We start from the raw sequence: 23,891 nt of genomic DNA, 5'->3' as shown, positions 1-23,891 counted from the left end.
ATAGTTATATTAGTTAAATTAATATAATTAAAACTAATATATATATATATATATATTTGGAACTTTATTGAAACATTGTATAAGATTAACAGATTAATAATTTTGTATTAATATTTATTTACTTTTCACCATTTACGAACTGACCAAGTGAAAACATCGTATCAATCAAGAACTCAAGGAGATAAAATTAATACTTATTTATTTTATAAATATATTTCACAGGAATGCAAAGTTAGAAACACTCGGTGTGCTTTTTTAGGGTGGTGGGTGGGGGGTTAGAGAGAAGAGGAGTAGGAGTAGGAGATGGAAGAGGTGGAAAAAAAAAAGAGATATCGTAAAAGCAGAGCAGTGACGTCAAGTGACTCAAGAGCACCGATCCTTTCTCCCTTTCTCTCGATGCAAGTTTGTGCTGCACTTGGGTTGCATAAACGTCGTCGTAACTGGTAGCAGCGCCTTAACCGCCATTGCTCTATACGATTCCGATCATGCTACATCCTGAAATCTAACTGACCTTCTATTGTTTGCTCCTCGACAAATCTCTTTCTTTCTTTCTGTTACTTCGTCCCTTTCATTGGTTAATCCTTTACTCCCTTCTTTAAATAAAATCTTTTTTTTCTTTCGTCCTTTTTTTCTTTCCTTTTTTCTTTCTTTTCTTTTATATCATCTTCGAGTATCCACAGTTAGAAAGAAACGAAGAATAAAAAAAAGGAATATAAAGAATAATAAAAATTCAAATGGCTTAAACTTACAAAAGAGAGAGCAACAACAACAGAAAGAAGAGACTATCCCGTGGTCTTTTATTCTTCTGTCTAACCTTTTTCTTACCTATTCGAAATGTCATTTAACCGTTGCTATCGGTATGGCAAAATAGGAGGAGGCCTTGAAAAGAGAAAAGTTATTCGTAGTTCTTCATTCTTCTTAGATGTTCTCGTTCCTCCGACCAGATAGTAAAGCATTCGGAATTTCATTCCATTTCATATATAATTTACGTTTACTATTTTTATATTTTTTTTTTTTTTAATATATAAACGTTAACCCAAATTATACAATATTCGATTTATTTGAATATAGATTAAAGAATATATTTGTTGTTCATGTTATTAAGGGATTATTCTATATATGTATATATATATATTTGTTAAAACATTTAGAAAGAATTTTTGATTATTTATTTTTTTATTATATAATAATATATGTATCTAATAATATACGTAATAATAGTATCTATCTAAATTATCGATGATTGTTATATTGGTCGAGTCCTATTAACAAGTTACGTGAATGCCAATAGTATTATTATTATTATTATTATTATTATTATTATTATTATTATTATTATTAGGATTGTTTAATTGATTTCTAAAGAAAAATTGAAAATGGAATTTTATTCATTCGTCATAAGTTCATTATCGATCGATTATCTTTATATTAACTTGTAACTAGTTAGTTACGTGACTCACCTTACGTATATCATCATATATATATACATATATAAAAATATATATATATAAAATATACGTTGACTCGATATTGTATGCGACTGACGTAAATCATACATACATGTAATATACGTTGATGACACGAATGCTTAAGCAAAACACGTTTATGTGTATTGTGTATTGCGTTTGTGCATGTTGAAGACGGTAAATGATAATGACACACCATGGTCAGTATTTCCTATTAGGTAAATGAATAGGTTTATTGTAAAAATATCCTTTCATTTGATTATTTTTTAAACAATCGTTCCCTTCTTTTTTTTATTCCTCTTTATTTCTGTTTGCTTTAATTTGATTTAACAAACAATCGTTTGCGTCACGGAATAAATCTAATCATTTTTCGAACGTGGTTTTAGCCGAGTTTCGAGCAAATGCATGTCAGAGTTGTGCGAACGCCGATCTCAGGACACTTTCAAAGGTGCGTGAAACAATGCGATACAAATGAACGGGCGCCATAGTGTCGCCATAGTTCGTTTTATTCCTTCTAATGCAAACCTCTTCTTCTTCTTCGTCTTCGTCTTCTGCTGCTCCTTCGTACGACCATTTCAACCTGTACAAATCCGTTCTATGTATTATAATTAATTTATACTCTGTGTGTATGTGTGTTATAAGATATTTATATTTATTTAATAATATAGTTTTATAAATTATATTCAATGATACTCGTATTTTTCGCTGGGACAAACAAAATCGTTGTGTAATAAAGGGTGCATTTATTTTACATATTTTTTATATATATATATATATACACACATAAATATACACATATATAGATACACGGACAAACACTGAGAAAGAGGGATGATTCGTAAAAATTCCATTATAACTTCGAATCGCTGACGATATTTTCCTCGGACGATTTCCTTTTCTTTGTTAATAGGAAGTTCAAAATTGTGTCAGCGGTTTATTGAAAATTCGTATACACAATACACACACATACGTACACGCACATGCACATACACTTTTTGATTTATGAAAGAAATGGATACAAGAAATTGCCGCACGAAAGAAATAGAACGAAAATCGTAGATATTGTTAACAATTTCTAATACGTATATTGATTGTTCATTTATTATTCTATTTTTCTTATACAAACATTTTTATTTCACTAAATCGGATATTCATATTATATTATAATCCCCAAAAGAATATAAAAAATCCCTCCAATTGTGTATTCGAAGAATAAACGAGAAAGTTCTTCACCGACCACTGGGTATATTATTTAGAAAGTATACAAAAAATATAAAAAATATTTTCCGAACACAACGAACTAAATTATTTCAAACGTACAAATGTTTCTAATACAAAAAGTATTGATCGATAGATCTAACAATAAATACATCGATGCGAGAGATTATCGTAACAGTATTATAATAACAATAATAATAATAATAATAATAATAAATCAAGTTTTTCATTGGCCACCCGGTATATAACCGACACGAATCGTAAGCGGCGCGACAAAGTGACGATCGACGACGCCAACAGAGATCTGCCTTAGGTTCTTCTCTTGGATGAAAAAGAGAGAGTGAGAGAGACAGAGAGTGAAGGGACAAGGGCTGGGGAGAGAGAGAGAGAGGGATAGGGATGAAGAGAAACAGACGAGGGGTGGAGTCCATGAAAGGGAGTGAGAGGAAGGAGCCGAAAGGAGCAGAAGCAGGTAGAAGAGAAGTGCTGACTGTTCGGGGGGCAGGGGGAAGAGGAGTAAGATGGAAGAGTTGTAAAGGTGAGGAGGGCAGTGTTGGTGAGAGTATAGGTGGCGAGGGGGATAGGGGAGGGGATAGAAGGAGAAATAAAGGAAAGAAAAAGTGGTAAACCCGAAGCGTGAGAGAGAAAGATTAAGTTAAAAAGGTAAGAGAGAGAGGATAGATGGATGGATGGATGTACTTGTCCGTAGAAGAAAGAGTGAGAGAGGGAGAGGGAAGGAAAGAAAGAAAGAAAGAAAAGAAAGAAAAGAAAGAAAGAAAGAGGAGGGGAGAATCTTGCAGCCGTGGCGAACCGGTTTCCCGTATCTCCGATGACTCATCCTCGTCGACGACGCAGCGTCAAGTGCATTTCCTGGCCTGGTGCATCCCAAGCTAAACTCTTCTTACCTTTGCGTTCATCATTTTACGTTTTTCTTTCTCTCATTCCCACTTTAAAGATGGGGGTCGGTCAGTGGTGCTCATCATTTAATGAGGGATTTCTTCGTTTCAATGGATATTTTGTTCGTTCGTTTGTTTGTTTGTTTGGTTGTTTTTTTCGTGATCGCGTTAAAATATTAACGATAGGTAATTATGATATTGTCGATTACGTTGCGTTAGGATGAAAATAATTGATTAATTTTTCTGTATAATTTTTTTTGTAATTTTCCTTTCTTTTTCTTTTTTTTTCTTGTGTATCCATTATACTACTTATCGTGATTATTAATTTCTATTCACGCAATTAGATTCGAAAGAAGAAAAGAAACGATCGTCTGAGGTTCGTGTATTCGATTTATTTTTTATGAAATTAGATTAGATTGAAAAAAGGGGGAAATCAAAATAGATGAAGTTACGTTTTCAGTGTTCGCGGGAGAAAAGATGATGCTCGTTGAAAAGTTCACGTAAGTGAATCATCTTATGTTAGGTAGAAGTTTAGTCGTCACGGATAGACACGGATTGTTGGATTAAAAAAAGGAAAAAAAAAATAAGAAAAGAGTTCGGTAACTACTACTACTACTACTACTACTACTACTGCTTACACACCGAACGAACGGTACTTTGACTCAACAACTCGACTCGCATACCGGTATTAATTACGCTCGGCTGATTAGAGTTAATCCGATCGCTTGACACCGTTATGATTTCGAACATGCGAACGTTGTGCTAGCTATAAAGACAAACAGAGAGAGAGAGAGAGAGAGAGAGAGAGAACCGGCCAATACGCGTTTAATCGTGCGGATAAACGATTTGATACTTCGAGTTGCCCGTTTATCGGTTCTCCACCATCGATCTATACCAACTTTCAAAGTTTAGATATTACACTTAAATCTCTTTTCCCCCCTCCATCCCCTAGACCCGTTTATTTTTATCCTAAATAAAATCATGAAAGGTATCGTAGAATTTTAAGGTCCCGTAAAAAAAAGAAAAAATCTCGTAAATTTATTTTTCCGGATAAACGTTAAGGGGGGGGGTTTCTTTTTAATTTTTTTGGTTAAAAAGTTACGATTAATTCGTTACGATGTTTGCGTTGGAATAATTAATAAGTACGGATAATATTAACGCGAATTTATACTTTGTTATTTAACTTTTTTATTATTTTTTTTGTTCTATTTAAACGTCGAGTTTTCGTACAAAATTGTTTATTATCAGATATCTAATTACAAAAATAATTCACCGATGAATACGCGAACAAATTTGCTTAGAGTAATATCAGTCAACAAAAAAAAAGAAAAAGAAATAAGAAATTATTTACAACAATATCAACGCGATTGCATTAATTTACTTCGAGTATATTCGTTTTGAATATCCTGCGAATGAAGAAAACGGGAAAAGAAATTAAAAAAAAGATGGAGTACAAAAAAGGGTAAATCGTAGAAGGGGTGCTGAGGTGGGGAGAAGGAAGGTTGGTTAAAAAGCGTCGCGGATCATTTGCCAGTAGACGAAGGAGCTGTTGCCCGAAGGAAAATGTTCCTCTTCTTGGTGAAAGAAGAAGGTGGCCCCGGTTGAAACACCCTTTCTCTTTCCCTCTCCCTTTTCCCTTTCTCTCTCTCTCTCTCTCTTACTTTGTGGCAGTTTGATTTATGGTCGAAGCACCGAGTTATCGCTTTGCCAATAGTGGAAATCGAGGAGAAGAGAGAACGCGTTTGCTACGAAGTCGAGGGTGAAAGAAAAGGGTACTCCGGGAGATGAATCGACGGAACGAAAACGTGAACTACATCTCGCTCTATCGATTCTCCGTAAATCTTTTTTTTTTACCCTCTTTCCCCTTCCCCAAACCACTACCACCACCACCACCACCACCACCGCCACCCATTCTCTCATTCCTATTCTTTCTATCTTTCTCGGGTTCTCTCATTTTTTGTTGTTGTTGCTTCTTCCCTACCTACCGTTTTTGCCCTAGGTGCTTTTTTCTATCTTTGTCTCAATGAAACGCAAATACGATTTTCGCGAGACACTCTTTTTCTCTGTGTCTCTCTTTCTCTCTCTCTTTCTCTCTTTCTATTTTTCTTCTTTTTCTTCTTTTACTTATTCTCTGTACTCGCTTCTATCCCTATATCAAATAATCCCCGTCGTCCTCGAGTCGAATTTTTCCTCGTACCTTCATTTACTTTCATTTTATTTTATTTATTTCTACTAAAAGCTGGTGGAAAAAGTAAGAGAGAAATAGAGAAAGAGAGAGAGAGAGAGAGAGATCGTCATTTCGCGCGTGTTTCTCGACGAGATTAAAATCGAGACAAAGAGAAAGCGAATGAGAAAGATAAAGGGAAAGGGAAGAGAAAGTAGAGGAAAAAGAAAAAGAAAAAGAAAAAGAAAAAAGAAAGAAAATATTCGCGAATGATAGTAATTCGTTTCACTTTTTTTTCCTTCCCTCCCTCTCCCTGTCTCTCTCTCTCTCTCTCTCTGTTTCGGGATAGAAAAGAATTCTGCCGACGACATGGCGATAAGAGTCGATTGCTTTGAGAGGGTGTGTAAAGAGTGAAAGAAAGAGGAGAAAGAATGAACCACGTTTCCCATTGCCGAGACCAACCCTTAAATTAATCTACTTTACCCTTCTAGCTCTCATCCCTTTCTCTCTCTCTCTCTCTCTCTCTCTGTTTCTGTCTCTCTCTCTTTTCTCCTCTCCTACTAGGTATTTGAGAAAAACACGTACATACGTGTCGCGATACTGGCAAGATTGAAATTAGAGTGAAATACAACTACGAGAAATGGCCCTTGCGACGTTTTATCGAACAGAAAAGTCCTTTTTTATACTTTTATCCGAAATTCTTACAACGGAGAATTCGTCCCTTTTTTTTATTTTTGTTCTATTGCATCATTATTTTGTAATAATATAGATTTTATTAGATAGATTTTATTAAATTTGTATTATTTCAAATATTGCGTTGATATTAATCGACAATTTATTCTCTATTATATGATATTAAATAATTATTAATATTATAATAAATATTGTCCTATCTCTCTAGATAAAAACATTTAGTTTAGTTTAATGTTTAAGTTTATAAAAAGTGTATGCTATTTTTTGAATTAGTGGAAATATGTGCAAAGGGATAAAAGCAACCTTGTAAACCTTATTTTGTTTGTTTTGATCTGAAATAAAGTATTACTACTATTATTATTAATTAAAACAAAATCAAATAAATTAATGGAAATAATATGAATAGAAAGAAGAGTTGCTAACAGAAGTTATTTAAACGACGGGAGGTATTAACGATGTAAATAATTTTCTATCAAATTGGCACTGGCGTTTTGTACACATTTGACGTCATATATATAGTACTTGACGTGGGAACATTTGGTTATTTCCTATGTACATATAATTAATGTTCGTTTAAATCAATAATAATAATAATAATAATAATCAGAATAATTAAAATGAGATAGCGAATAACAAATCGCGATACAAACGTTGACATTTGAATTTCCTCGTTTATGAAAATCAGAATTGCGATAAGAGTATTAAAAACGTCACGTTTGTACGTTTAAATCATTCGATGTTTCCAAACGCATAATAGAAATACAATACAATTTTAAGGAATAATCGAATCATTTAATTTCCTAATTCGATTTGTTAAAAACGTGAGAAAAATTCGAAAAAGAAAAACAATTATAATAGTTTGTATAAGTAAAAATAAAAAAATAAAATAGTTTCGTTTCGATTATTCTCGAATAAAAAAGAAAGTCATGGGACGAATTGTCGAATTGTCGAATTGTCGAATATCGGTTTCCTGGAGACTTCGCGAATTGTAGTTTCGCGTAGAGGAGGAGCAACAAGTGCGATTCGAAACCAACGAGGGGGTGGGAAGGGGGTTGCAGATCCGTGCCGTCGTGGCCGTCGCGTGGTATTACGCACCCCTGCCAAATTATCGATCTTCTTCTACAAATTGCAAAGCAATAACCATTCGAGACGTTATTTCATATCTATTCGAAAGAAATTACTATTATTATTGTTTTTTTTTTTATATATTACAGTTAGTAATTGAGCCGTTTATATAAAAAATGATCCAAGTCCATTTGTCAGTTGTTTGTTGTGTTGATTGTAGTAAAGTGTATTGTCATTTGTAATTAATTGATTCTTATACTTTTATAATATATAGTCTTTTTTTTTGTTTTTTAATTTCTGAACACTCATTGACATATCAATTATTAATTAAACAAATAGAGATAATATTATAATTATTTTATCAATATATATACATAAATTTACACTTTTTACACGGATAGGTGTACGATGAATACAAATATATAATCAACATTATATTTTTTTAATAAAAAAATTCGACAATATTATTTTACAAATAATCGTTCGTTAAATGAAAGTTTCAATCGAACGAATAGAGACGCAAAATGGAATAAGATATAAAGTATAACGACCAGTACTATTTTACAAATAATCTATCGTTAAATGAAAGTTTCAATCGAACGAATAGAAATGCAAAATGGTATAAGATATAAAGTATAACGACCAGTATTATTTTACAAATAAAATCGTTCGTTAAATGAAAGTTTCAATCGAACGAATAGAAACGTAAAATGGAATAAGATATAAAGTAACGATAAGGATTCGAATCGGGTTTGCACTTTCTTTCTCGCGCGCGCGTGTTTGGTCATTAAAGGGGCAAACATGGTCCATGGTATGCGGCTCTTGCGAATTCCCATAAATCGGCTCGGCCTTCGAACGAGGCACACGCTCGTGATCGCAATAAACTCGTGGCCTTCGCAATAAGGGAACGTCGTGTGTCCTCCTCCTCCTCCTCCTCCTCCTCTTTCACCACCAACACCAACACACCACCACCACCACTATCACCATCTCCTCTTCAACTTCTCTATTTCTCCCTGTACCTCTCTGTTTCCGAGAAAGGGAAGAGAGAGAAGTACCATCAAGGGTGAAGGGTCGTAATCTCTTCCACTACCCTATATTACGCGAGGAGATGGCACTTCTTTGCACGATCATCGAGTCGCAATCGTTTCTCTTCATTTCGACGAAGATTGCTGCCGCTGCTGCTGCTGCTGCTCCTGTACTCCGATCGTTTTCTAGTTCCTAGGATTTATTTGAAAAGTTATCGAGGAGGAAAAGAAAGGAAAATGACTCCCCCATATTGTCGGTTGCTCTTATGAATTTCGTATCGTTATTTTATTGTTTTTTCTTTTTTTTTCTTACGGAAGATTAACCTATCATCGGTCTTATTTTATTTCAATAAGAAGATCCATCATAGAAAAAAAATTCTAATCTCGATTTATACTCGATACTATCGATCGATTATCCTTTTATTCCGTCATTTTTTTGAAATAAAATCTACTACGCTTATATAGGATTGATTTTGCATAAAAAGGGGGAAAAAAAAGAAGAAAGAAAATATAAAAACTCAAACTTCTCTTCCTCCTCTTTCTCTCTCTCTCTTTCTTGCCGTATTATAAAATTTTTTTTTTATTTAAATAACCAATTTTAAATAAAATAATTCGCATATATGAAATATCATATATATATATACACGAACGGATAAAAGAAACTTTAAATTATTGGGAACTTTATATATAGGTCGAATGTTTGAAGAAAATAAAAATCAAAGCTCCCTTTTCTCTCTCTCTCTCTCTCTCTCTCTAATTTTCCTTCCCTTTTTCTCTCGTTTTCGATGGCATTAATCGAGGTGTGAAGAATTTTCTAGCCATCATCCCTGTACGTGCCGTACACCTCCATTGTTCGTCGGATCCTCTCTCTCTTTCTCTCTCGCTCTTTCTCCCTCTCCCTTTTTCCTACTCTCTTTTCTCTCTCTTGCCCCTAACCCTCCCACCTCCACCCTCCCATTTCGTTCTCTCCTTCTTCTTCCCGCATCGTCGAAGGAATTTTCAAATATTTTCGTGCGGACGCCCGATAAATTCTCGACGCTGGAAAATATTTCCGATAGCCGACCCCGACAATCCTTCCTCCCCTCGCCCACTTTTGCTGGACCCACCACCACCTCCTACACGACGTTGACGACGACGACGACGAAGACGATCTCGAAAAGTTCTAAACACGTTTCTTTCTTCTCTTTTTTTTTTCTTCTTTTTTTTTTTTTTTACATATATACGCGCATATGTAAGTGTATATTTGTTCGCGTGTTTGTGTGTTGTTTGTGCGTTATATTATATGCGTAGCAAATGCACGTAAGATACGAATTGAGATTTAAATTTCAGCACGAATGAAAACTCGATAATGGAAATAACGTAGGAGAGGAAGAAAGAATTGTGCTTAAGGATGCGTCCACGAACGTTCTTTTTTCAAAGGATCAAGGATCTCTTCCTTGATTTATGATTCTATTCTTATCTTGCGGTACTCTACTTTTTCATATATATATATCCACTTGGTAGACGTTGGAAGGAATTTATCTGTACATTCAAATCCACTCGAGTTTATTCCACTATACGTAGATTTATATTTTATTGTGTATATTTTTCTTGATTTCATTGTTAACTTTAATATACACGTATTTATATTTATAAAAAGTATGGAGAGTATTAATGACAGTATTTATAATATGTTTTAATTAGGGATTATAACAACCGTATGTAATAAATATGCTTATATACGAATTATATATATCGTAGTTTGGGAAGAAACAATTTTGGATCGTTCGTATGGGGGTAGGGGTGGGTGGGGGGGATGTATATTTTCACGTACAAATTTCCTCCGTATGTTACGCGAATTTCAATTTGCGTAGCGCATCGGTAGTAGCCAATGTTCGGTGGTTCCCCGTTCCGGAAATGTACGCGATGGTTGAAGAGTTTGTTTGGAAAGCCGCCACGGGGTTCCCCGTGCTCGTTAATCCCATTGAGGGTTGTTCGCTGTAAAACGACTTTAGTAACGTTAACTTACCTTTAGATTGACCAAACCTAATCGCCTAATAACGGGGGAGAAAAAAATACTGCTAGTTGTGTTTACGGTATAAAACGCATACGTATGCAAATCGATTTACGAACGTAAACAAAAATATTATTTCTACTATGCATTTTATCGATATTTGTTGTTTACACGGGAAACCTGATAAATGAACATTTATTCGTTTGTATAAGAAATATTTCAAATTTGTTATAAATGTTTTGATTCAGATTGATACAGATTATAATATTGAAATATTTCAAACAAATGTTTTATACTAATTGTATATATATGTATATATTTATCTTCTATTTATTATATAATTGTAGGATTTATAAAAAGGGTTTTTTTTATTTATCAACGATTCGTTAAAGTATAAAGGTTCTATCTAGACCCTTTATATCAACTTTCTCATAGACATCTATTTATTTTGCAAATAAAAGTGTTCCTTCCTAAACCATAATATTTTTATATAAAATATTTATAATGATATATATATAAATCAGAACAATTTCCAAAAGAATAAAAAGCATAATAGGAATAATTTAAATAAAATCCCATAGATGAAATCTTCAAAGTAATTTATATATTTTAGGGATAGGAAAATGTTCGGTAATTAACGAAGACGTGTTGTTTTAAGAAATCATAAGATTAATTCGTTGGGTTCGGGGTTATATTTCAGGATAAAGTATATAGGAATCGAAGGGCTCTTTTCGAGTTGGTGTGATTCACGAGGACAGGCGACTTTGTTCGCGCACGTGTACTCTCTCTCTCTCTTTCTTTCTTTCTCTTTCTGGTCACGTCCAGAATCGTGCTGTTCCTTCTGAAACCTTCTTCTTCTTCTTCTTCTTCTTCTACTTCATCTTCTTTTTTCGTATCCTGGCTTCACGCCAGCTTCCGAAAGTCCGACTCGGCTGTAACACCGCCTTAATTATCGCTCGTATATCTCGTCGAGTTCGTGCCTGCCGTTCGATTTTCGACGACCTCGACGAAGACTAACTCACCTCACCTCACCTCACCTCACCTCACCTCACCTCACCTCACTTCTTTTCTATCCCTTACTTTCCTGTCGGAAATCCCCGAACGTGTTGTGTCCGTCGACAAGAGAAGAAAAACGATTCGTTTCAAATTGTTCCGAAAGATGTAATTATTATAATAGGGTGGAATGGGGGGGGGAGGGTGAGTACCTATTTACCTCAACTTCTTTCGTTTTCTTCTCCCCTCTCAAAACGTTCATCGCGTTATTCTTATTTTCCTGAAGGATTCCGAAATCGAATCTCTTTTTAACGTTCAAAATCTTATTTTGTATTCTACGGTTTTTGTTATGGTCTGTTTTACTGTACTCGGGAAACATCTTATGAATAATTGTTCGAATTAATGATACCTATTTTTTAAATTTATTATCGATTATTTCTAATTGATTTTATTTGTCAATATTTTTCATCGAAGTTATGAAAGATATATTCTCGATAAGAAAATTTATACCGTATATTGTTTTAAGCACGATTTAACATATAAATTATAAACGAGTATTATCGATAAATAGAAAATTAGAGAAATTTCTTAAATCGTATAGGTAATACAATTTGTTGTGTAAGTATAATATTTGATGTATATATAGTACGTTACATAGTAATTATGGATTATTTAAATATTTATCGGTTTATCCCTATAAAATATTTATAATCGGCTAATGATTGCCAAACTTTTGCTTGATAGTGTGTATATATATTGTATAATGCGCGTATACCTCTTATACTAATTAAAATTATCTAACGTTAGTATGTGTTACAACGTGTACATACAAATTTGGAACTAAAACTAGAAATAAACTGGGTATATATATATATATATATATACACTGTAAATCTAAAGTTAAAATCTGAGAGAAGAGTACATTGAACGTAAGGGGGAGGGGAGAGAAAGAGAGAGAGAGAGAGAGAGAAAGAGAATTCAAACGGGCCGCGAATGAAGGAAATTAAGAGCAATCAGCGTACGTATTCGTGCGAAGCTCCGATGTTCATGAGAGAAGACCACAAAAATTTTACCCAAAGCGTATCTACCATTCGTTTACGTTGAATTCTAAAACGACACACGAGAGACAGAATCATCCTCCTCACCTTCCTTCCGCCACGGCCTCAGAAAAAAAGATAACACAACAAACGAAATAATTTAAATGACATTCAATTAAGAAGAAGAAAAAGAAGAAGAGAGAAGAAAATTAAAAAAATAAAACAAGAAACGAATTTAATTAAGATCTAAAAATATAGATAAAACCACCACCACCACCACCACTTAAGTGTCTAAATATAAAATTGAAAGGTCGACAAAATTCTGAAACGACGCAAACAACGATTAAAAAGGATACGGATTTTAAAAATGAGAAGACCAATAAAAGTGGTTCAGGATAAAAATAAAAGTAAAAACCGTCTATAAAAAATTGAAGACGACGATAGGTTACAGACTATAGTCAAATAAATAACAAGTTCGAATAACGATAAACAAAAAAAAAGAGAAATTTAATTATATAAAAAAGAAAAAAAAGACCAAAGATAATAAAAGAATTAAATATAAAATCTAAATAACAAGGATGAAAGGTCATCCAGGGAAGGGATGAGGAGGAGGAGGAGGAGGAGGAGGAGGAGGTTAGCTCGGTGACATGTTCGGAGTACTAAATTGCAATTTCGATCGGAGTGAGATAGAAAATGGGGGATGAACGGGGGAGGAGGGGGGGTAGAGTTCGAGGGTGAAAATAGGAGGGGACCACCTAGCAAGCGGCGGGTGGGTTGGTGGAAACCATGGTGTGGGATGGGGTCAGGGGGGGGTCAGGGGGTGGTTGTTGGAAACCACGGACGAAATTTTCCGATTCGTGCACGGTGGATGCATACCGGCGATGCGATTCGCAACGTTAACAGTTATTTCGGCGCCGGTGGATATCCGCTTTTGGTTACGCACTGATCCTCCGAATGGGGAACGTTTCTCGAACTCTCTCGACATACATGCATACATACATATGTATATATACCTATGTATTTATGCATGTATATACGAGGTATATATACGAGCATTCACGTATAGGATATGGTATTTATATACACGCGTTTTAACACACGGTTACCTGTTCGTTCGTTCGGCCACCACCACCATCACCACCACCACCACCACCACCACTCTTTTCGGCGTTTATTTCCACCTCTTTTTTTCGTTTTTTCTTTTCCCCGCTCTCTTTTTCTCCTCCCTCAATTTTATTATTTTTTTTTTCCTTTTTATCCTTTACCTTTATTTAATCTCTTCCTTTTTTATCCTTTTTTTTTTCAGTGTTTTTTTTTTTCTCCACTGACAATTTCAATCCTAAACGCGGCATCAACAGTGGTGGCTCGCAGCACACCGCTCGTTAACGCGTAACACGACGTAATAATAACATTCATGGCTTTACGCTTTTATCGTCCGATACATCAAATTGTCTTTTTCTTTATTTTTTTTTTTTGCTTTTCTTTATATTGTATTTTTAGTTTTGGAACGTTCGACGTTACGGATAAGACGATAAGATATTCGTTAATCCGATGATTTAATTACAAATTTTATTAACCACCACCTTTCCAATCTTTGAAATATTAAAAATATTCATTTGAAGTTGCATTTTTTTTTATTAGATCGCTTTTGGATCATATTCGTAATCCTTTTCAATGAATTATTCTTCCGGTTGGTGTATATCTACATTTACACAGACATACTTATACGCAGAAAAATATTCTTTAGGAAATTGTCGATAATGTTATCAAAAATAATTTATATACGTTTCGACGTTACGGTCTAAAATTTATATGTGTTTCTCTCTTTCTCTCTCTCTCTCTCTTTCTTTCTTTCTTTCTGTACGTGTATATGTGTTTGTATGTGTGTGTGAGTTTGCACACGCGTACGAACTCCCACAGGAGTCTCGCGAATTACATATCATTATTCCGCATGGCTGGCCAAGCTCCAACCCTGGAGATATGTTTGCAACTAGATTACCGTTCGTAACGTTCTCATCTCTCTCTCTCTTTTCATTGAAGCGTCTCGACTAGGAGAGAGTCGGTCTCTCTAATTATTTGGCGTAGCACACGCGAGTGTGTACACCCGGTCGCTTCGCACTCGAGAAACACGTTTCAAACGTAGTTCGTGGCTCGCGTGAGTGAGAGCTCGGCTTGACTGTTCTGAACTAAGAGGTCAGAACGAAATGGATAGAGAAAGAGAGAGAGAGAGAGAGAGAGAGAGGAAGATAGTGAGATTTGCCCTTTGAACGCGATAAAGCTCGTGTAAGCTATCGATCTCAAAGGAATAACTCCTGACGCTTGCTTAGAAAGGGTCACCTAATCATGAAGAGTTGTTCTTAACTTCTCTTCGATGTCCTCCTCAATCATCTTTAGAACAGATTTACTAACGAAACTTCTAATAACTTGCTTGGATATATATACGTATACCATTTTGTTCTATCATTTCTTATTTTTTGTCCTATATACGCGATAAATGGTTCAGTAGGATAACATAAAACAAGTTGATCGTGCGTATAAAATTAACTGACATGAGATAAAGAAAAATACTTTCGGTAAGATTTAATAGAATGTTAATTATCCTATATTTATATTAAGAATAAAAAAAAGAATCTGTTATACCCTGACACCTGCTCGAAGAAATATTAATGAACCTATTAGCACGCGATGTAATTTATACGAGGCAAAAAAAAAAAAGATACTTACGAGAATAAAAAATTATTCTAACATGTAACAGCGATTAATTTGCTTAACGAAAGATTTAAAGAAAGAAGAAACTCGCGAACGTATATATATACATTTATATATTTTTTTTATTATTATTATTACAATATAAAACCAATAATTTCTACTTCTATAATACTTATCGATATGAGATCGTAACATTTGCGTGTAGGTATGTGTCTGGTAAGTAAGTAGGTAGATAGGTAGGTAGGTAGTTTCGATTGGCTCGAGTGAATCGGCTCTTCTTGGTTCCGAGTTATACCAGCTTACTTGAGAGCTCTCCCTCTCCTCCTCCCCCCATTTCCCTCTCCATCTATCTATCTATCTATCTATCCATCTATCTATCTCTCTCGACTATTAGATCGAGATCCGAGGTAAAGCCTGCACTACTGCTGCTGCTGTTGCTGCTGCTGTTGCTGTAGTTGCTGTTGCTGTTGCTGCTGTTGCTGGCGTCGCATCGGTTTACAATATCGTAAATCGCTCGCTAACCAGTTGGTCCCGTGGTATGCTTGGAATTCGGCTGGTACCGTCTTCTCTCTATCTCTCTCTCTCTCTCTCACTCGTAGTGGAAGGTGATTCGGGCCACCACCACCACGAAAGGGTGGTAGCGAACGTGCAAGGGAGACGACGAATACCAAAGATGCAGCAACGGCAACGGCAACAGCAACGGCAGCACAACTGAAACGTTGTCTCGTGAGACCCCACCGTCGTCTTCCTTCGTTCTCCTCGTCCCCCCTTCCTCCCCCTTTTCCCCTTGGTCGTCTTCGAGACATCCTTCGCAAGCCGGACATCTGCGTTCTTGCGAGTAAATCGGCAAATTCGCGAACAGGACGAGGAACCCTTCGCTGCCCGTTGCTGCTGCTGCCTGCTGCTGCTGCTGCTGCTGCTATGCACCACTCGGCAAACCTTCAAGTCCGATCTTCTATCCAACCAAAAGGTCCCAAGGTATGCGTACCCTCCGATCGGACGAAACGGATGCCAAACGACAACACACGACGACGACTACTCTTCTCCTCCTTTCTCCTCTTCCCTCCTCTTTCCATCAGTTCAGCAGGATCTTTTGAGCTCAACCTCTTCCTCCCCCCTCCCTCAAAGGATGTCCACATTTTTCCGAAAAATTCTTTCCATTACTACCACTACTACTACTACCACTACCCTTTCTTATCTCTGTTCTCCTTCGTTCTCCATCTAGCGTCAACTGTCAGGGGGTTTATATCATTTTTCTTCTAACTTCGTTGAATCTTTTTGTTAACTTGATATTTAAACGTAAGACGGGATTTTCGTTGAAACGTAATTGTCGTAATTATCTAAGGCGAAATATTGAATGGAAAATTAGTGTTTATCTTTATTAGTATAGAATACATGGTAAGAATAATTGGAAACATTTGTTGTAGGATCCATTGTCCAAAGGTTTATACGTTCAAATCATTCTTCCTTTACGGTATAGTAGTATTAGTATTTGAACTCATTAGAGGAAACACGTTATCCAAGTTAATCGAAAAGTGAAATCACTTCGATTCGAACAAACGACTCACTCTCTCGTCGTGTTTCCTTCTATCCTGATGGCCTTTTGCTAGAGAGAGAGGGAGACACACACACATACACACACATATACATACATACATACTAAGAGAGCATCGAGAATTGCCACGTTTTACGATGATTCGTTTAATCGTCGAACTAATGCGATTCTGTCATTCGCATCTCGGTCAGTTCAGAGACGGAGATAATAACGTAATTTAGCCGACGGCTAACAGACGCGAATCTGTGTATGTGTGTGTGTGTGTCTGTGTGTGTGTGTATGTGTCTGTATGTGTATGCGTATATTCTCACGATGAGATCGTGCGTATACGCGGAGGAAAGCACCAGTGTTGTTTCAGGTAATCGCATGAGTTACCACGCCGATGGTTTATTTGGCGCATAACTCGTGGGCTGCGAGAGAGTGCGCCGGCACGATGCAAACTGCACGATGCAAACGGCACGATGCAAACGGCACGATTCGTATCTGGTTCGTTCGAATGGAAAATCAGAAATTCTGCGTTACGTGGATGCCTGCCGATTACGATGTTTTTGCACACTACCTGCTATCTCCTGTTTTGTTTTTTTTTCTCTATCGATATTTTCTATTATATTTATTTTATTTTTTTAGTTTTTTATTTTTTTATTTTTTTTTTTAATAGATACATACACCCTTTCGTTTTTCACGAATCTCAAACATTTTTATTGATCTCCCCCACCCCCATATCTCGTTCGAATTGTCGTTATAATATATACGATTTTATATCTTATTGATTGTTTATTATTTTTGATAAGTGAAGTAATACAATTCATTTTTCTCAGGATAATTATATATTCATGATAAAGTTGACTCGGTATTTATTATTTTCTCGTGAAATGATAGCTTGCAAAAGTTAATATTATAAGTTTCTCTGATAAATTGTCTGTAAACGAGTTAATCATACTGGTAACGTGTATTTGAATTCGTAAATTAAATAAGTTTAATAATTATACGAATAAATCTTAATATAATATCGTATAATCTGTAATAAGATAAAACACGTGATAAACTTAAATTTTATCGATATACGATTATCGACATTTATATTTCCCGTTCGAATGATAATTATATTCATACTGTATCCTTAAAAATGAAAATTCATGCGAATTAAACAACGAGAGTTTATATATACAATTATTATTCTGTATTATTTCTCTCGGAATTTTGTTTTGTTTTTTTGTATTTTTCATATATCGATCGATGGAACACACGCGAGTAGAAGGAAATTTTCAAAGGTTACGAGTGAGAATATATAGTCGAGAGATGGAGTATTTTATAATTACGACGCCTTTGTTTCCAACAATTTATATTAAAAGCGAGTAGCATTCTACATTTGAGAATGAAATGCGTCGTAAAAAAATCTTCTCATATACCGCTAAACTTCCTTTTTAACTTTGTGAAAATGTTATTATTAATATCTCGACAATAATAATAAGAATGTATGTAAGAGAAAAGGAAAACTGAATTCATATTTTTTTCTTACAACAATTATATATATATAAATATATAAAATATAAAAATAATTGTATTATTTATACATCTTTTATATTAAATAGCATTACGTTATATTTGCTTATTAACTTCGTAAAAAAGAGGGCAACATAAATAAAACATTACACATTTATTTTTTCTCGTAAATTTATGCGATCATTTTTTAATCGTTCAGGAAATATTCATGAATTCGACGAATTTGGATTCGCATAACAAACATTAGTCGCAAGAATCGCGTAATAATTAAATGCAATCAATAATTCCAATACTATGTATACCTTTTTTTTTTCTCTCTTCTTTTTATGCTCATATAGTAACGATGTCAAATAATTTATTTAAAAATAAATATACATTTCTCAAGGACAAATGTTATATAGAAATAAGTTATGGATGATTTTGCACAGTTAGTTGTTACAGAAACTGCTTTGATTCTAAAACTTCTAGGAAGATATCGTTGCGGAGATTATCCAATACTCTTGCAAATAGCTTTCAAGTTTCACCATAATGCATTTCGATCTTCATTTTGCAAGTCTAAGTTGAGATCCTTCGATGATTCTCCAAGTCCTTCAAACAAGACCACCATAGAATCCTTTGGGATATTCCTTCGTATATAATAATTCAACATTCATTCAAATAGTTCATATCTATACGAGATAACACGATTACTACGTTGTATCGAAAACCGTGTTAATAATATTTACAAATAATCAATCGAATTAAATTTATACTACATTAAAATAATATCATTCAAATTTATATCAATTTCAATCACACAATTTATATTTTCGTGATATATTTTCCATACAAACATTTCAATCGAAATAATTCAACATTGTCAAACACTTTAAATACAAACACACACACACATCATCCCGTACTCATTAAATATATTTGATATCTTCATTACAATAAAATACAATCCTCTCATTTCATTTTTTCTCTAACTCGTCACAAACTTCTAAATAGATATTTGATTCGTGTAATAGAAAACTGTTTCTGGATATCTTACGTTATATCCTTTTTTTTTACACGAGGAAAAATAAAGAAAGTAAGAGAATGAAAAAAAACAGAGAAAGAGGAGGGTGGTGGGGGGAGGGGAGAGGGTAGTGGTAGAGTAGGAGAAAGAGAGAATTTGTGCAAATTGTACAAGTTCGGTTGTATCTCGGATAGAAGTAGGAAAGCTGGAGAGAGAAAGCTGGATTCAGAGAATAGTAATGGTACGAGTGGGTAGTATAAAGCCGGTTGCTCGATTACTCCTTGAAGTCGGCTAATTAGCGAGTTGATCAAGACCGAAAGGCCAATAGAGGTCGAGCTCGGCTCGCGGAACGATTCGCAACTCCTACGTTAGGATAGAAACGTGAGGATACATTAACCCGAGGGAGGAGGAGGAGGAGGAGGAGGGTACGTCGCGTGTAACGAACCTTCCCATCGGATATTTTTGATCTTTATCTATCCATCTATCTTTCTTTATCTTTATCCGTATCATCATTTTTTGTTTCTTTGTCTCGTGTCAGTATCACTGTAAACATTAATACATCTTACGTATCGGATAGTTTTTATTCTTCATAAAATACTATTATTTCATCGATCATATTATAATGTTATTATTATCGTTTGAGAAATTTTATATCGATTAAATGAGATTGGAAAAAAGAATGAATATATTCAAATGTATTCTTATTGTTGGTTTGTTTTATATTTTTTTTTTTTAAATTATAATTTTGTAACGACGAAATTTGTAAGAGACACCTACACCTATAATTTGATTCAATAATATACGGAATATGAACTTTTAAATTCGAGTAATTATTATTATTATATGGTGTAACATTTAGAAACGATTAAAGTAAAGTTCACGAATATATATATATATAGATCTCTGGCTCCCTAGAAATTTGTTACGGTCGAACAACGAAAGTACGAAACTCCATCGAAAACTTTACTCGATAAATGATAATTACACGTGAACGTCGTTACGAAGGCACGCGTCCTCGTAGATGCAAGGACGATGTTACCTTGGCCAGGATTCACCCTCGAGATTCCTTATCGTTTTATAAACAAATTAAAAAAGTAGAAGAAGAAGAAGAAGAAGAAGAAGGAGAAAAAAGGAATCCAAAGTATAAATAAATAAAGATAAAAGAAAAGAAAAGGAAAAAAAAATAAGACGAGGAATTTTGTCCTTTCGAGCTCGCATTCTTCCGACACAGCTATGAGGAGGGGTAGCCATTATGCTACGTTCTTGTGTATTTCATCTCAAGGATATTTCTTCTTTTACTTTTTTTCCTGTTTTTTTCTTTTTTTTTTTTTAAATTTTATTTCTATTTCTATCTGTGCTATCTATTCGTCTTCTATTTTTTTTTATCGATAAGAAAGAAAAATACGAAAGTCAAACGTTGTAAGAAATTGTTCCTTCGTTCGTTCGTCTATTTCATTAATAGCAATCGAGAACTCGTTACGTTCACACACACACACGCACACACATATATATATCTGTGTGTATGCAGGTAGAGTGACTTTGGAGAACGGAGAAAGGAAAAGATTATGTCGATGTTGCAAAACGAAGTCGAGCTTTCGTCATGCACATGCGCTCCTACTTTCTTCTTTTTTTTTTTTATTTCACCCTCCCCAACACCCTACCCCTTCCTTTTATTATTTTCATTTTATTCATTTTTCCTCCTTGGAAGAAATTCGTATTCATCGGATTGCGAATATTTTGCAGAAATAAATAAGAAAGAGGGACACCCGGTAGTCTTTTTTAAATTAATAGAAAACTTTTTTTTAAATTATCCCCTCCCCTTCACATCGGTTATGCAATTTTAAACGATTCAAATAAATAAATGAATAAATAAAACATATATTTCTCAGATAATTATTTTTCTCTTTGTGTATCATAACGCAAGCACTTTATGGTTCAGAAGACTCTTCTCTCTCTCTCTCTCTCTCTCAGTTTCTTGCTCTCTCTTTCTTTCTTTCGATCTATTTTCGTACACCTACGCTCACGCGTGTCCCGTCCCACGTTCACTAAGCGTCCTGAATTTGGATTTACGAGCACGAAAATTGATTCACGCCCAAGTTTTTTCATCTGCGACTTAATGCCTTTGAAAAAAATTAGAAGATTGATTAGACCATGAATTCATTTACTTATATACATACAGACACACACGTAGATATACTCATTTATAAGACTAAACGAATGCACACGTGCACTCACATGCGTGTAAACGCACGCGTGCACATACACACATTCACACACACACCCATAAATTTGTATATTATATGAGACGAGTATATTAAATGTATTAAAACAACATCGATTTCTTAAAACTTATGTAACAACGAGACGATTACGTGAGGACACTTGTCCGTGTTCTGTGATAGTGTGTTTGCGTATGTGTGTTAGTAAGACAGTGGTTTAGCGGGTAATTCAATCATTCAATTCTCGAGAAAGGAAGGGGGATAAAACATAAATCGGTTCGATAATAAATCCAGAGACGTTTCTCTCTCTCCCACTCTTTAACTTTCATTACTTTTTTATTATTTTTTATTTTTTTAACTGCTGACAGAATTCGTGGCTGGATTTGCGAACGTAGCACGCACGGACTTAAACTCTCCACTCGTATTTTCGGATTCGAAGGACATTCGTAAGATCTAAATTTAAGCAGAGTAGTTCTCCTCCCTTAGTATCGCGTCTTTTCGTTCTTTATATCTGATTTGAACAAACTTTCTCTCTATTTTTCACTTTTTAAAAATTGTTTAGTTAGTTGTGTTCGATTAATACTCGTTGATTCGTTAGACGCATTTATTAGCTATATAACAATGTATTTTTATTTCTAATAAACGATCTTTTTCTATTTGATTTGTCATTGGAAACAAAATAAACTTGTTCTACACTTTGAACGATGAGACTGAGAGAAGTGATAAATCAAATCCAATGATAGTAGAAAATACGTGAATTGTGTTTTATCGAACTGGTTTTAACATTAAGTTTTGTAAATGATATTATATATTTTACGAATAGAGATATTAAATTTTTATAAAATAGGACAAACAATAGATATTTATTTTTTATTTTATTTTTTTATTTAATAATATTTTATTGACCCTAGAGCCTAGGCTTCCTAAAGGCCATTAATTACAGTATAGTACAATGTAATGTATAGATAAAACAAAACAAAAATTAAAATTATGTAATTATTATTAAACTTATCATTATATTAGTAGTAACGCACAGTAAGTAGATAAATGTAAAAAGAAAATAGTAAATAATAAATAAAAGTATAATAGTTCTATAATAGTAGTATAGTAGTATTGGTTCAAAGCAATAACGAAAAGATAAAGCGAATACAAGCGTTAAACTTTCTTTGTAATTTAGTTTGTAATGTTCCTGAGATGTTTGTATAAGCTGCTGAATAATAATCAAAGATTGGTAATATTAAGGTGGCAACTAATCTTTTACGCATAGTCATATTAAACAAATGGTAGATAGAACAATACATAAGAATACATATTTGTTATAAGTATCGTTATTTATTTAATTAAATATATAAAAATCAGAATTCGCTCGCAGTATCGGGATGAAAAGTTAATGTCGTAATAGTATCGTAGAGGTGTAGAATAAAGTTGAATATAGTAAGTAATATGTGTTAGGAAGAATAGTTATGTAATTTTTGGTCGAAAGGAGGAAGGATTGGATCGAATCAAAAAGTAGGGCTGGCTCTCTTGTTACCATTTTGCTCGTCATCTCCACGCTTTCCGAAGACGCCGACGAGCGTAACCACGAAAGAAGAATCGTAATAAGAATCTTATTCGTTCGTTCATTCGTTCGTTTATTCGTTTGTTTGTTCATATATATGTATACGTAGTCTTCTTTGTAGATTATCGTCATCATCCACATGCTTACTGAAAACACGCCGATTTCACTGCGTAACAGAAACTCGTATTCGCGTGAAAGTCAGGACGTCCGGTATTTTGCGAGCAGAACGAAAGAAAAACCTCTGCTCTTGCTACGTATTTAACGATTACGTTATGACCAACCTATATTAAGTGAAATATTTTGACCGATTTCTTTTTTTCTTTTTTTATTCATTTGCTTTATCAGCTTTGTTTTATAATAATTTAAATTTTATGACGAAACAAACAAAAAATAAACTAATGTATCTATAATTGTTCGTTAAAGTTTTGTTTTATATTGCAATGACTGAAAAATAAGCTATTTGTTTAGTATTTTTATATGTTATTTTTTCTTGTCAATATATTGGTCAAATGACCATTATAAATAATTCGTCGATATTTGAATTAAATTAATAACATATCGATGAGGGCAATAATTAATGATATTTTATTACGAATACTGATCGATGAAAAGTGTTTTAATGTAATGAATGAATAGCAGTCATTTTTTGTTACATTCAAACGATATTATTAATCTGGCGATTAATATAATTCATTTATATTTTTGTATTTATTTAAATGTATATGAAATTGCGTTGTGTATAACACACGCGAGTAAAGGGTATTTTACACGTAGATAAATATTATTATTAATAATTA

General features: G+C 34.2%; 1 protein-coding gene across 5 annotated transcripts in view; it reads left to right on the top strand.

The window, feature by feature from the left end:
- The window catches only part of LOC122526446 (protein scalloped), a 153,640-nt gene that overhangs the window by 52,598 nt on the left and 77,151 nt on the right, over nucleotides 1-23,891 (top strand). The gene's annotated exons all lie outside the window — the stretch shown is intronic.

Source organism: Polistes fuscatus, unplaced genomic scaffold, assembly GCF_010416935.1.
Source record: "Polistes fuscatus isolate 324 unplaced genomic scaffold, CU_Pfus_HIC Scaffold11, whole genome shotgun sequence".
Taxonomy (NCBI): Eukaryota; Metazoa; Arthropoda; class Insecta; order Hymenoptera; family Vespidae; genus Polistes; species Polistes fuscatus.
This window is presented reverse-complemented; position numbering and strand designations above follow the sequence as displayed.